Source organism: Spea bombifrons, chromosome 4 (assembly GCF_027358695.1).
Source record: "Spea bombifrons isolate aSpeBom1 chromosome 4, aSpeBom1.2.pri, whole genome shotgun sequence".
Taxonomy (NCBI): domain Eukaryota; kingdom Metazoa; phylum Chordata; class Amphibia; order Anura; family Pelobatidae; genus Spea; species Spea bombifrons.
The window spans coordinates 86695974-86711539 of record NC_071090.1 but is presented as its reverse complement, the minus strand read 5'-3'; the positions used below and the strand labels follow the sequence as shown (position 1 = coordinate 86711539).

At 39.8% G+C, this 15566-nt stretch overlaps 2 long non-coding RNA genes across 2 annotated transcripts; one reads left to right on the top strand and one right to left on the bottom strand.

Annotated features, from left to right (window-relative positions):
* The first annotated feature begins 5202 nt into the window (after positions 1-5202).
* Positions 5203-6927, top strand: LOC128492767 (uncharacterized). Its single transcript, XR_008354136.1, has 3 exons — positions 5203-5235; positions 5798-5878; positions 6438-6927. It is a non-coding gene; the product is annotated as an uncharacterized LOC128492767 (long non-coding RNA).
* A 3192-nt stretch (positions 6928-10119) lies between these two features.
* LOC128492766 (uncharacterized) lies at positions 10120-11863 on the bottom strand. The gene is made up of 3 exons (XR_008354135.1): positions 11813-11863; positions 11169-11249; positions 10120-10609 (listed from the first exon to the last, which is right to left on the bottom strand). It is a non-coding gene; the product is annotated as an uncharacterized LOC128492766 (long non-coding RNA).
* Positions 11864-15566: the final 3703 nt, after the last annotated feature.

Genomic DNA, 15566 nt, shown 5'->3' with positions numbered 1-15566 from the left:
GTTGAGCTTATATTGCTTGTGTTTCACACAATACATAAGTCAATCTTTGCACATCAAGGCTACACTTATCCAAAGCAAAATGATCACCTAGAAGGGTGCGGGATATACTTGCTTTTCATTTTAAGCGCTTTTCTGTCACATATAATGATTTGCTGAAATCAGATTGCTTAATATATTATTTCTACAAAAGTAAATTTGTGGTCTCCGGTGTCATAGATGGAACCTAGGACTCAATTCCATATTTCTAGAGACTTTCCCTGCATTCAAAGTTAGTTGATTGCATTGTTATAGAACATTAATAATTAATAATTTATGTAACTAGATATATGACAGAGGTGTTTATTCTCTAATATGAGGGCGCTTGTGAGTTGGCAGAAAATACGAATTTGCAGCACAATTCAGCATTGGATTGGAAAGCTCCTAGCAGCAGCATCCCCAGGAATCATATCTAAGGATACAGGAAAGGAGCTACAGACAAAGCCAAGTTTTTGTTGCCCCAAAGCTGCATGAAAGTTTAAATAGTTATGAATGACGACATTTAACCAATTACCTATCAGATAAAAATGAATAATTAGCTTTGTCATGGATGCTGCACTGACATGCATAGACGCACAAAGGCATAATGCACATACATGCAAACACATAGCCGTATAAAAGAAGGCAAACCCTCTTTAAATTCTATGGTTTTACATATTGGGAGAAAACATAATCATCTGTTATGAGTTTTAGATAAATACAACCTCAGATGAACAACACATGACATGTTACACAGCGTCATGATTTATTCAACAGAAATAAAGCCAAAAGAAAAAGAAGTCATGTGTGAAAAACTAAGTACACCCTTATTGCAGCCATAGGAATTAAGATGCTAAGTAGCAGACAGGTGCTGCAAATTAAATGCCTTTGATTAATTGATCATCAGAAAATGTTGAAAACCTCTAGAAAAGCCAAAGTTTAAGCAATTTGCGGGTCTGGAGCATTCAGGTGTGTCTTAACACAATGCCAACGAGGAAAGACATCAGCAATCATCTTAGAGAAGTAATTGTTGCTTCTCATCAAATATTTTAGCATTCTACAGTGAGAAAGATTATTCAAAAGTGGAAAGCATTCAAGACAGATGCAAATCTTCACAGGAGTGAAGGTCTTAGAAAATTAACCCCAAGGTCAGACTGTGCAATGAGAAATTGCAGAGAAAAAACAAAGAGTTACATCTCAGACTCTACAGGCCTCAGTCAGCATGTTAATTGTTAACGTTCATGACAGTACAATTACAGAAAGACTGAACAAGTATGGTTTGTTTGAAAGGGTTGTCAGAAGAAAGCCTATTTTATGTTAAAAAGAACATGGCAGCATGACTTTTTGCAACGTTGCATCTGAACAAACCACAAGACTTCTGCAACAATGTCCTTTGGACAGACGAGTCTATAGTGAAGATTTTTGGCCACAATGAACAGCACCACATTTGGGAAAGCCAAACACATTATATCATTATATAAACACCTCATACCAACTGTCAAGAACAGTGGTGTAGAGGTGATGATTTGGGATTGTTTTGTAGCCACATGACCTGTGAACCTTGCAATCATTGAGTCAACCATAAATTCCACTGCATACCAAAATATTCAAGAGTCCGATGTGAGGCCATGAGGAAATTGTGTCATGCAACAGGACAATGCAAACATCAGCAAATCTACATCAGAAAGGTTGAAAAACAAAGTAATCAAGGTGTTCCAATGGCCCAGTCAAAGTCCAGACCTCAACCCGATTGAAATACTGTGACAGGACCTTAAGAAAGCTGTGACCAAAAATGCCCACAAACCTCAATGAACTGAAGCAATGTTTTTAAAGAGTTGGAGAAAATTCCTCCACAATGGTGTGAGAGACTAATAACGTCATAGAGAAAATGAAGTTATTACTGCTAAAGGTAGTTCTACAAGGTATTGATCCATAAGGTGTACTTAGTTTTTCACACATGGCTTCTCCATTTTGGCTCTATTTTTGTTAAATAACTCATGACATGGTGTAACAAGTTGTGTTGTGGGCCATCTGATTTTTACTTTACCATATTTTTAGACAAATGATTGTTATTATGTCCTGATATGTAGAACCATAAATTTCAAACAGGGTGTTGTAAATGTGTACCCACATGAATACATATACACTGACATCCATAAACACAGATCCAGGCTCCTACCTCTTTTACTGTAGCTGCAGCTTACTGGCTTGGGAATCCTGACATGGTAACTCTGAGCCTTGCATTTCTTTTCAAGCAGGGAACCATGCAACTTCTGAACTTACTGACAGCAACATGTGACTACAAAATGATTTGCTTAATGGCAAATTCTGTTACATGACAGGTAGTAGTAAGCTAACCCATACATTACATACATTACTGATCATACACACATAATGGAGTCTGAATGGGCTTGCTGCAGGAGAGAGATCTCAAGCACCAATTGTGCCCTTATTTGACCTCTAGAAACAGGCAATAATACGATGTGGTTCACAAGCCTGCAATATTCAATCTTTAAAGTGGTGAAAAAGGTAGCCTTAACACCTAAACAGGAAGAGATTTACTTGACAATATCCGACTATATATTTTAAATTAAAATGAGTTAATAAAAAAGAACAATAACATTTGTAAAAAAAAAAACAAAACAAAAAAAAAAAGATGCCCTTCTAGCACATTGCTTTTTTCCATGTTGAACTTTAAATTATAGCAACAGCGCTACTAACATACAGGGAAAATCTGACAAGTTTGGTAAAGGTAGCAACATATAGCCTTTGAAATGTATTAGTAAGGAGAATAGATGGAAGAAAGGATTCTATGAGGGGCCGTTAGGGACATTATTTCAGGTTTTCTTCCCTTGTATATCATATAGTGAAACGCATATATCATATACTGAAACGCATATGTCATATACTGAAACGCATATGTCATATACTGAAACGCATATATCATATACTGAAACGCATATATCATATACTGAAACACATATATCATATAGTGAAACGCATGTATCATATACTGAAACTCATATATCATATACTGAAACGCATATATCATATAGTGAAACGTATATATCATATAGTGAAACGTATATATCATATAGTGAAATTTTTCATATATCATATACTGAAACGTATATATCATATAGTGAAACGCATATATCATATACTGAAATTTTTCATATATCATATAGTGAAACGCATATATCATATACTGAAATTTTTCATATACCATATAGTGAAACAGATGGAGTGAAATTTGTATATATATAGACTGAAAAAACACTTATATCATATAGTGAAACAGATGGAGTGAAATTTGTTTATATCATATAGTGAAACAGATGGAGTGAAATCTGTATATATATAGACTGAAAAAAATGCTTATATCATACAGTGAAACAGATGGAGTGAAATTTGTATATATATATACTGAAACTGGTCATCAGTCACATGATCATGACCCTGGCAGGTTGACTCCGCCTCCTAGAGCTCATTCTGAGCTTGCTGGCAAGTAGTGATGGGAAGTTCGGATCATTAAAGTGAATCGGATCATTTCGATTCGTTCACTGAAATGATCCGATTCATGATCCGGATCTTCGGATCACTCAGTGTGTCTGCACGGAGTTACTGTTTTCCAGTAACTCCGTGCAGGCACACTAACGATTGGCCCCGCCCCTTTTATTATGAATCCTCCCCCCTGCCTCCAGTGATGTCAATGAAGGCAGAGAGTCGTTCAAAGATTCGGATCTTACAGGGATCCGAATCTTACAGTGATCCGGATCACTGTAAGATCCGGATCATTGTAAGATCCGGATCATTGTAAGATCCGGATCATTGTAAGATCCGGATCATTGTAAGATCCGGATCTTTGAACGACTCTCTGCCTTCATTGGCATTCTAATCATTAAGAGAATATTACCATACTGTTATAAATAATACATTAATAATCACTGCCCCCAGGATTTACATTCCCCTTTACCTGCAACTGCACCTTAAGCTAACTTTATTAAATTAATTAAATTAACCCTCACCATTAAATTAACCCTAAACACCCCATCAACCATGACTGCCCTAAAATTAACCCTTAACACACCATCAACCATGACTGCCCCTAAAATTAACCCTTAACACCCCATTAAGCATAACTGCCCCAAATTAACCCTGAACACCCCATTAAGCATAACTGCCCCTAAATTAACCCTAAACACCCCGTTAAGCATAACTGCCCCCAAATTAACCCTAAACACCCCATTAAGCATAACTGCCCCCAAATTAACCCTAAACACCCCATTAAGCATAATTGCCCCCAAATTAACACTAAAGACCCCATTAAGCATAACTGCCCCTAAATTATCCTTAAACACCCCATTAAGCATAACTGCCCCCAAATTAACACTAAAGACCCCATCAACCATACCAATTTATTAGGTAATTTATCTGGAGTACATGCAATTAATTTAGGGGTAGTTATGGTTAATGGAGTATTTAGGGTTAATTTCAGGGGCCGTTATGGTTAATGGGGTCTTTAGGGTTAATTTCAGGGGCCGTTATGGTTAATGGGATCTTTACGGTTAATTTCAGGGGCAGTTATGGTTGATGGGGTATAAGGGTTAATTTTATGCTGATGACTGAGGGTTAATTTAATTAATTTAATAAAGTTAACTGTAGGTGCAGTTATAGGTAAAGGGGGGCAAACTCAGGGGAATCTAAATCCTGGGGGCAGTGTGAACATTATTAATGTATTTATTTATAAAAGTATGGTATCAGTAATATTCTCTGAATGATTCGAATCTCTGTAAGATTCGGATCCTTGTAAGATCCGGATCCCTGTAAGATTCGAATCATTCGACTCTTCGGTTCATTCGACTCTTCGGTTCATTCGACTCTTCGGTTCATTCGACTCTTCGGTTCATTCGACTCTTCGGTTCATTCGACTCTTCGGATCATTCGACTCTTTGAACGACTCTCTGACTCTATGAGTCATCGTTCCTATGAGAATTAATGAGCTGTAACCTGACCCCAGAGTGCTCTGCAGATGACTCACAGCTCTAGGATCAGGTTACAGCTGCATGATGATTCACAGACTGAACCGCTACAAACGAATCGTTCAGTCTAGTGAACCGACTCATCCGGATCACTAAAAAGAACCGGATCAAATGAACGATTCGTTCATGATCCGGACATCACTACTGGCAAGCAGTGTAGGCCTCTCCATTGAACTGGGTAAGTTTTTCTTCCCATTGGTTTTGTACATTTGAGCCCCTTTGTTTAATTTAATCATTTTCTGCATTTTGAATTGTGTATTATATACATTTATGTTAGTATCTGTGAAATGGTTTCACTGTGGTTCAATTAGTTTCATTGCTAATTCTTGTTTAAGATGGCATGATGCTATCATGTGAGTTTTTGGATGGGGGTTCTGGGGTGAGATGGGGACTTGCTTGTTTTGATCTTTTTTGGGGCATGTGGGATTAATGTTGGAAGTAGTGATAATTTTGGGGGTTCATGGGGTTACATGTGGATGTGCTGACTTGACATGGTCTGTTGTGGGATTAGTGGTTTTGGGGAGTGGAGGAGGTGTTATTACTTCAGGTTTTTTAAATTAATTTTGCAATTTCATTATGTTTATCTTTTCATTAAAAAGACAGTGTAATGTAGGTTTTTTTTTATTTTAAACTGATTGGATTGGTTGGCAAATTCTGTTATTGATGTCATTGCTGGAAATTTGCTGTTATTTAGACCTTCTTGTTGTGTTGTGTTTTTAAAATTTTCTTTTCCTTTTCAGACTCTGTGTAGGACTTGTTTTTGCAGATTTTTGGAATATTTAATACGTTTTTCCAGACACATTGAAGATGATTTCTAAAAGGTATGTGGTGCATTAACCATTCCTTAAATGTACAGAACACAAAACATAGTGACATATAGGGGGTGCATGCACATAGTGAAATATAGTGGTACACTATAAATATAGGGACGCAGGGTGGTGCATAGACAAAAATAAGGACATGGGAGGACATGCAAGCATAGGGACACAGGAGGACACAATATCAATATAAAAACACATGGGGGCACAGAAACATAGGGGCCCACAGACAAACAAAATAAAAACATAGGTACACAGAGTCACACATATATACAGGGAAACACACAAAGACACTCACAGGGACACATAGAGGCCAATACACCCAGGGTTACATAAAGGGGTACGCTTGAAAAGTGGTTCATTTGCATATCAAAATACAGGTAATGTCATAGACACGAGGAAACCTTTTCCTAATTCATGCATTTGCTTGCATATCTGTTAATACAATGTATAGATTATGCTTCATCATTATTTACTCTCTAATTCAATTCAGATATCCGAACTATCTTCTATACTAGATGAATTGTATAGTTTAACTTATCAATCATTTAATTTTTTACAGGCTCAAATCCCATTGGAGGACGCCTATTGGAGACTAACATTTCTTAGCTCTTCGCTTGGTAGTGACTGGCAGGCGGGGACGTCCAAGATATGATATAAACGTGGAACATATTTCTGCTTTTTCAACTCTTGGTTTTCATTGGCAAACAATTTCTAAATGTTTTGGTATTAGCCGTTGGACTTTGTATCATCATAGCCAAAGAACTGGATTTTGAAGACCCCGATTATCAAATATTTCTGATTCTGAACTTCAAAATCTTATATATGAAATTCTCATCACTACTCCAAAATGCAGGAGAAGTCTATCTAATTGGTAGCTTAAATGCAAGACAAACTCAAGTTTAATGTTTATTGACCTGGTTGGAAGAACAATCAGAAGAAGATCAGCTATCCAGAGAAGAGTTTCTAATGTATTATGTTCTAATCAATTATGGTAAATTTTATATTTTGTAATAAAAAATATAATACTGTATCATTCGCTTAAAAATTGTAAATATATGAAAAATAAATTATATAATTATACCATGTTCACGGTCTATCCATTGTCTCAATTATTATCTTTGTTAACATGTTTTTCTTTCCTAATATGGTGACAGCACATGAAGAGAGTCCTTACATTTGTGAATTAAATTAATGACACTCAGAGAGGAGGTACACAACCACAAGCTTTCAGCTCCTCTCCTTCCAACTGAAGCTTCCTCCTGGAGCTTAGTTTTGTATTCTGTTGAAGCTCCGTGATTATTTAATTCTTGTTTCCCCCCGAAGGTTTATAGTTTTTTTTTTTCACTTTCATGGTGTATACCTGAATAGAGTGTACCTAAATTACCTAAATTATGTGGTTTATGAGGTAAGGAAGCTTCGGTCAAAGCATCTTCTGTACAATTGGCGAGGAATCCATGAAGAGAGTCCTTACATTTGTGAATTAAATTCATGACACTCAGAAAGCTTTCAGCTCCTCTCCTTCCAACTGACGCTTCCTCCCGGAGCTTAGTTTTGTATTCTACCTCCTCACAAAGAGGATGTTCGCTGTTGAAGCTCCGTGTTATGCATTTAAAAAAAAAAAAAGTATTTTTATTTAATTCTTTTTTTCCCCAGAAGATTTACAGCTTTTTTTATTCACTTTCAAGGCGTATACCTGAATAGAGTGTACCTAAATTAGCTATGTGGTTTATGAGGTGAGGAAGCTGTAGTCAATGCATCTCCTGTTGCAAGGTACCATGAGGTACCTGGGGTGCGGGCGAGGGAGGAGTCCAAGATGCAGGGGTGTCTAGAAAGAGTCTCAAGAAACTAAGAGGAAGTCAATAGGCAAGCCGAAGGTCTAGGCAGGCAGCAATCCAAATCAAGGTCAGAGAACAATCCGAGGTCAGGTCCAGGCAACAATCAATAGGCAGGGGTCAAAGAACAATCCGGGGGCAGCAATCAATTGGCAAAAGGTCACAGTAGGGAAGGGAGCGCAGAACTAGGGACGCACTGCAGTCGACCGAGCGCTTCGGAATATCTGAGCACCGCCATAACGGTGCTCAGAGGTTTTATAGGGATGACGTCATGCCTGAAGATTCACCTCCCGTGCCTTCCTTACTACCATACTACTCTCTGTTGAAGGAGACAGCGCTGTAAGCGCCGCCCCTTCAACTGAACCCAGGGCTGCCCCGCCCTCCTTCCCTTCGAGCACACAGTATGTAGGCGAAGGCGGCGCTGGAACAACTTGTAGAAGCGCCGCCCTTCCTGTCGTCCCTCGCCACTGCCTCCGGTGTGTTTAATGAAAAAGAAAATTGATAAAAGCTTCTGTTACTGATGAATGAAAAATGGAGGTGCCTCAATCACTTCTAAAGACTATATGTAAATGACTATATGTAAATGGAGGACAGAGCAGGCCTTCATAGGGGAATAAAGCAGGCACATACTGTATTTGCTCAATTATAGGCCGCACTTTTTCGTCCTTTTTCGGTGTGCAGCCTATAATCGGAGTTTATCGCAGGAATGCGCAATTCGGGCGCCGGGCAGGTGTTTTGTTTTTTATCATTTAGCCCTGCTGTGGCCAAGCAGCAAGGTTAGGTTCCAGATCCCCCGCACTGCTGCAGGGGACCTGGATCCTTCTCTCTGGCAGCGAGTGGGCGTCTGCCCAATGCAGACAACCCCCGCTGCTGCTGGACTTGATATGATCTTCCGGTTCTGTCAAAGAAGCCCGGCAGCACTACCGGCCAGCAGTGAACGCCTGTGCAATACGCGCAGATAACCTCAGCTGCTGCCGGAACTTCTTTGACTTAGCGTTGACATAGAAGCCCCGGCGAAAGTGGCGAGAAGCAGTAGAGGTTGTCTAGGTGCATCGCGCAGACGTCCACTGGCTGCCCCCGCTAGACACCATGGACTCTGGGGATGCATTGGTAAGTCTGGGGGACGGGGGCAGAGTGGCATATCAGGGTGGCATAAAGCATATCAGATGGCAGAGTGGCATATCAGGGGTTATAAAGCATATGAGGGTGGGAGAGTGGTGTATCTATGAGTAAGGTGTATTATTAAGGGGGAGGACCTTAAAATGGATATTGGTTTTCCAAATTTTTGTTTGTATATGACCTATGCTGACTAACTGCATAATGGGTACCAAAAACAAAATGCATGTATTCCTGTTCATTGGATAAAATACTGCTTTACCATTCCACTCATGTGTATTTGTTCTCTATAAATATTTTTTTCTTTAAAATAGCACCAAACGTTAAGGGTGCCGCCTATAATTGAGCCAATACGGTATATTTAGACATTTTAAACATTTTAAAGGTACTATCACAGTGTTGGTTATGGATTCCTCGCCAATTGTACAGAAGATGCTTTGACCAAAGCTTCCTTACCTCATAAACCACATAATTTAGGTAATTTAGGTACACTCTATTCAGGTATACACCATGAAAGTGAAAAAAAAAAACTATAAACCTTCGGGGGGAAACAAGAATTAAATAATCACGGAGCTTCAACAGAATACAAAACTAAGCTCCGGGAGGAAGCTTCAGTTGGAAGGAGAGGAGCTGAAAGCTTGTGGTTGTGTACAGGGCCGGCCGAAGACTTAACGCCGCCTGGGGCGAAGTTTAAAACGCCGCCCCCCCCCCGCCGACGCCGGGGGGGGCGAAGTTTAAAACGCCGCCCCCCCCCGCCGACGCCGGGGGGGGCATTTTAAACTTCGCCGACGCCATAAACCCCCCCCGGTACTTACCTTTAAACAGTCCTGCGGCGAGTCTCCCTGCTCTGCCACGGTGCCGGCTTGTAATGCTGAGCGCCGGAAATTGACGTCACTTCCGGCGCTCTGCATTACAAGCCGGCACCGGGACCGAACAGGGAGACTCGCCGCAGAGGAGAGAGAGGGGCGCCGAGCGGGTAAGCGAAAATCACTCGCTGCCCCTCTCTCTCTCTCCTCCGCTTCAAAAAAACAAAAAAAAAGTGCTTGGGGCGGCAAAGTGCCGCCCCTTCTAAAGTGCCGCCTGGGGCAATTGCCCCAGTCTGCCCCATTATAGGGCCGGCCCTGGTTGTGTACCTCCTCTCTGAGTGTCATGAATTTAATTCACAAATGTAAGGACTCTCTTCATGTGCTGTCACCATATTAGGAAAGAAAAACATGTTAACAAAGATAATAATTGAGACAATGGATAGACCGTGAACATGGTATAATTATATAATTTATTTTTCATATATTTACAATTTTTAAGCGAATGATACAGTATTATATTTTTTATTACAAAATATAAAATTTACCATAATTGATTAGAACATAATACATTAGAAACTCTTCTCTGGATAGCTGATCTTCTTCTGATTGTTCTTCCAACCAGGTCAATAAACATTAAACTTGAGTTTGTCTTGCATTTAAGCTACCAATTAGATAGACTTCTCCTGCATTTTGGAGTAGTGATGAGAATTTCATATATAAGATTTTGAAGTTCAGAATCAGAAATATTTGATAATCGGGGTCTTCAAAATCCAGTTCTTTGGCTATGATGATACAAAGTCCAACGGCTAATACCAAAACATTTAGAAATTGTTTGCCAATGAAAACCAAGAGTTGAAAAAGCAGAAATATGTTCCACGTTTATATCATATCTTGGACGTCCCCGCCTGCCAGTCACTACCAAGCGAAGAGCTAAGAAATGTTAGTCTCCAATAGGCGTCCTCCAATGGGATTTGAGCCTGTAAAAAATTAAATGATTGATAAGTTAAACTATACAATTCATCTAGTATAGAAGATAGTTCGGATATCTGAATTGAATTAGAGAGTAAATAATGATGAAGCATAATCTATACATTGTATTAACAGATATGCAAGCAAATGCATGAATTAGGAAAAGGTTTCCTCGTGTCTATGACATTACCTGTATTTTGATATGCAAATGAACCACTTTTCAAGCGTACCCCTTTATGTAACCCTGGGTGTATTGGCCTCTATGTGTCCCTGTGAGTGTCTTTGTGTGTTTCCCTGTATATATGTGTGACTCTGTGTACCTATGTTTTTATTTTGTTTGTCTGTGGGCCCCTATGTTTCTGTGCCCCCATGTGTTTTTATATTTATATTGTGTCCTCCTGTGTCCCTATGCTTGCATGTCCTCCCATGTCCTTATTTTTGTCTATGCACCACACTGCGTCCCTATATTTATAGTGTACCACTATATTTCACTATGTGCATGCACCCCCTATATGTCACTATGTTTTGTGTTCTGTACATTTAAGGAATGGTTAATGCACCACATACCTTTTAGAAATCATCTTCAATGTGTCTGGAAAAACGTATTAAATATTCCAAAAATCTGCAAAAACAAGTCCTACACAGAGTCTGAAAAGGAAAAGAAAATTTTAAAAACACAACACAACAAGAAGGTCTAAATAACAGCAAATTTCCAGCAATGACATCAATAACAGAATTTGCCAACCAATCCAATCAGTTTAAAATAAAAAAAAAACCTACATTACACTGTCTTTTTAATGAAAAGATAAACATAATGAAATTGCAAAATTAATTTAAAAAACCTGAAGTAATAACACCTCCTCCACTCCCCAAAACCACTAATCCCACAACAGACCATGTCAAGTCAGCACATCCACATGTAACCCCATGAACCCCCAAAATTATCACTACTTCCAACATTAATCCCACATGCCCCAAAAAAGATCAAAACAAGCAAGTCCCCATCTCACCCCAGAACCCCCATCCAAAAACTCACATGATAGCATCATGCCATCTTAAACAAGAATTAGCAATGAAACTAATTGAACCACAGTGAAACCATTTCACAGATACTAACATAAATGTATATAATACACAATTCAAAATGCAGAAAATGATTAAATTAAACAAAGGGGCTCAAATGTACAAAACCAATGGGAAGAAAAACTTACCCAGTTCAATGGAGAGGCCTACACTGCTTGCCAGCAAGCTCAGAATGAGCTCTAGGAGGCGGAGTCAACCTGCCAGGGTCATGATCATGTGACTGATGACCAGTTTCAGTATATATATATATACAAATTTCACTCCATCTGTTTCACTATATGATATAAGCATTTTTTTCAGTCTATATATATACAGATTTCACTCCATCTGTTTCACTATATGATATAAACAAATTTCACTCCATCTGTTTCACTATATGATATAAGTGTTTTTTCAGTCTATATATATACAAATTTCACTCCATCTGTTTCACTATATGGTATATGAAAAATTTCAGTATATGATATATGCGTTTCACTATATGATATATGAAAAATTTCAGTATATGATATATGCGTTTCACTATATGATATATACGTTTCAGTATATGATATATGAAAAATGTCACTATATGATATATACGTTTCACTATATGATATATACGTTTCACTATATGATATATGCGTTTCAGTATATGATATATGAGTTTCAGTATATGATACATGCGTTTCACTATATGATATATGTGTTTCAGTATATGATATATGCGTTTCAGTATATGATATATGCGTTTCAGTATATGACATATGCGTTTCAGTATATGACATATGCGTTTCAGTATATGACATATGCGTTTCAGTATATGATATACAAGGGAAGAAAACCTGAAATAATGTCCCTAACGGCCCCTCATAGGATTCCTTTATTGTTATATATTGATTTAGTGGATGTACTTTGTTAGTATGACTCACAAAGACTTAAGCTGAAATGTCACAGTAACCCTAAGCTGTGAAATGAAAATATAGTTTACATAAATTAATATACTTCATTCCCCAGCTGTTCCTGGGATTCAGAGAGATGGATCCTGCGTGGGAGAGGATTCTGTAGTTGTTTTTTCTTTTAATGAGACGCATGGATAAAAACTGATAAGGATTGGACATTCCTGGCTGGCAAAGCAGTTTCCATGATTTTCCAGCTATTCGTGAAACATTATGCCTGCGATATTATTGATTTGAGTTCTGATCACAGCTCAATTGAGCAGATTTTATTCTCATTTCCAGTTTTCCACACAGGCTTTTTTCTCCATTATTCTTATTATTATGAGATTCTTGTTTCTCTTTGCATTTCTATATAGCGTTGAAAGAAAAGGTTCTCAGTCACAAATCTGGGGGGGAGACAGCATTTTCCCCCATCAGATCCCCACTTTCTCCCCATCTCTCACACTATCTACCCCTCTCCCCCTTCTCACACTATCTACCCTCTCTCCCCCCTTCTCACACTATCTCCCCCCTCACCCCCTTCTCACACTATCTACCCCCTCTCCCCCTTCTCACACTATCTTTCCCCTCTCCCCCTTCTCACACTATTTATCCCATCCCCCCTTCTCACACTATCTACCCCCTCTCCCCCTTCTCACACTATCTATCCCCCTCCCTCCTTCTCACACTATCTACCCCCTCTCCCCCTTCTTACACTATCTAAGCCCTCTCACACTTTCTCACACTATCTACCCTCTCCCTACCCCCCTTCTCACTAGCTACCCCCTACCTACCCCCCTTCTCACTAGCTACCCTCTCCCTACCCCCCTTTGTAGTTCACTTACCCTGCAGTTCTGTGGTGGGAGAGCGAGGCCTCTGTCTCGCTGCTCTGCCGCGATACGCGCGGCTTCACTGCTGAGCGCCGGCATATGACCTCTCCAAGACAGATGCCTCACGCTCCCACAACTGCAGTTGGAGCAGCGTTGAGGTGGGTGGTGGCAGGGAGCAGAGGAGGCAGAAGGGTGCCGAGCGGTTGCTGAAAACGACCGATCGGCACCCCTCTCTCTCCTCCTGTGGCGTTTCTATTGGGGGGTCCTACGGCCCTGGGGGGGATTTCTTCATTATCGGTCCCCTCGCATGAGTTACTGTCCCCCCCCGTCCCCCACAGTTCCTACGGCCATGTTCTCAGTTTCCCATACCTTTGCAGCTATAACAGCCTCCACTCTTCTGGGAAGGCTTTCTACAAGATTTTGGAGTGTTTCTGTGGGAATATGTGGCCATGTGTTGGACGAGAAGACTTGCAGCACAATCTCTGTTCCAATTTGTCCCAAAGGTGTTCAATGGGGTTGAGTTCAGAGCTCTGTGTGGGCCACTTGAGTTCCTCCACACCAAACTCGTCAAACCATGTCTTTATGCACAGCAGCACAGTCATGCTGGAATAGAAAAGGGCCTTCCCCAAACTGGTGCCACAAGGTTGGAAAGATACAATTGTTTAAAATATCTTTGTTCGCCGTAGCATTAACTTTACTCTCCACTAGAACCAAGTGGTCTAACCTGAACCCTACAAACAGCTCCAGACCATTATCCCTCCTCTATCAATCTTTACAGTAGGCATTATGCATTCCGGTAGGTAGAGATTCTCCTGACATCTGCCGAACCCACATTTGCCCATCAAACTTCCAACTTGTGAAGTTCGATTCATCACTCCAGAGGACACGTTTTCACTGCTCCAGAGTCCAGTGGAGCACAGCTCGGCCATGGAAACCTATTTCATGATTTGATTTGGCGGGTCTGGTCCATTGTCTAAAGCCTTTTTATTGGTGTTAATTGAAAATATACAATTGAGTTCCAAACATATTGGAATGCATTTATGCCCTGAAAGGGTCAGTTCTATGGACCTTTCATCTGGTTCCTATGCAGTCCCTTTTTGTGAAAGCGTGTAGAATGGGAATGGATTGTGTCCATTCAGCATATTGTTTGCCAATGTTGAAATGTTCCTTGGGGCACAGAATAACTGAGGTAATTAGATGGACTTCCCCATACTGTCACGCTCCCCTGATAAGAATTACATTTCTACTAGTAAACTAACGTTTTGCTTACATTTTATAATCACTTGTATAAGAATACCTTGTACCTTGTGAATTTATACATCATACCTTATGTGACCTGTCAGAATGTTACAGAAAATAGTATTGTAACCCAATTTTTGCAGGAAACTCATGAATAAAAAATGTAATTAGAATTGATTGAATTACCTCCCACTTTATATTTCTCATTTCAAAAGGGATTAAATGCTAAACACTTACCTTGAAAAGTATCCAGTGGGCCTGTTCCATGAATAACTTTATATTGCTTGATTTTAAATTAATCCTTTCTTTTACACTGAAATACATTGTACATCTCAGTGTGGCTCTTGGATGCAGTAGTAAGAAGCAATGTTATTCATGTTCCCACACCCTTCACACCTGCTTTAATCTATCCCACTTTAAAGTAGCCTTTCTTAGATCTCACAACCACTGTCCTATCTCCCTTCTCTCCCTGTCCTTCAAATTACTGGACCCTTTAGTCTACAATTAACTAGCCAATTTTCTTTCCTCTGACTTACTGGTTGACTGCTTCCAATCCGGTTTGTGTCCACAACACTCTCTCGCCAAAGTTAGCCCTCACAAGTTAGGTCACGTTTACTTACCCTCCTTCTGCAGACTTTGACACTGTTGACTCCTGCAAATGATTCATTCTTATGGCATCTTTAACGACTATCTTCGCTACAATCCTACCTGTCTGACCATACTTTCAGCATCTCCTTCTCTGGCACTGGTCCTCTCCTCTACCATTCTCTGTTGGTGTGCCTCAGTTCTAGGGCCTTTAACTCTAAGGCATGCCAATTTACATTTCCTCTCCTGTCCTCTTGTCCTCTTTTCTAACTTGATCCTCTCTGTATCCTGGATGTAATCCCACTACCTGG